Source organism: Rhagoletis zephyria, unplaced genomic scaffold, assembly GCF_001687245.7.
Source record: "Rhagoletis zephyria isolate East Lansing unplaced genomic scaffold, Rhagoletis_zephyria_1.1 Rzeph_scaffold_00168, whole genome shotgun sequence".
NCBI classification, from domain to species: Eukaryota; Metazoa; Arthropoda; class Insecta; order Diptera; family Tephritidae; genus Rhagoletis; species Rhagoletis zephyria.
In genome coordinates, this window is record NW_016157252.1 from 331,688 (window position 1) to 332,227 (window position 540).

Below are 540 nucleotides of genomic sequence, written 5' to 3' on the forward strand. Positions count from 1 at the left end.
TGGGCATGGACTGCCTAACCACGGCCCCAGAAGTGGAGAACGCTATACTCGGGGAATTAGGAGACAAGATGAATGGCCAACTTCGCGTCTCTCCCCTCGCTGTAAACTCGCGAGAACAAAGAATGGCCGCGATGGAAATCGACGAACTGCCAGGTCGGACTCTTATTGAAAAGGGGAAGCTGCGAGTAGGTTGGATTATCTGCCGTGTCCGAGAGCGCGCGGATGTTCAAAGGTGTTTCCGCTGTCTGGGATATGGCCACAAAAAGGCGGCATGTAAAGACCCAGCCAGAAGCAGTTCATGCTGGAAATGTGGTCAGCAGGGCCACATAGCCTCTGCATGTAAATAAAGCCCAAGCTGCTACCTGTGCTCGGCAGGAGATGGACAGAAAAATGCCAATCACCTGCCCGGATCGGGAGCGTGCAAGGCCTTCAGGGATGCCCTTGCTGAGACTAAGACAAAGCTTGGGAGAATATGATTAAATTTATACAAGGCAATATGAACAGGAGTAGGGTAGCTGATGACCTGCTGGACCAATTGGT

The 540-nt window shown here is 52.0% G+C and overlaps 1 protein-coding gene across 1 annotated transcript in view; it reads right to left on the reverse strand.

The window, feature by feature from the left end:
• Nucleotides 1–540, reverse strand: part of LOC108355674 (lysosome membrane protein 2) — a gene marked incomplete at its 5' end in the record, with an annotated part of 259,295 nt that overhangs the window by 202,048 nt on the left and 56,707 nt on the right. The window lies entirely within an intron of this gene.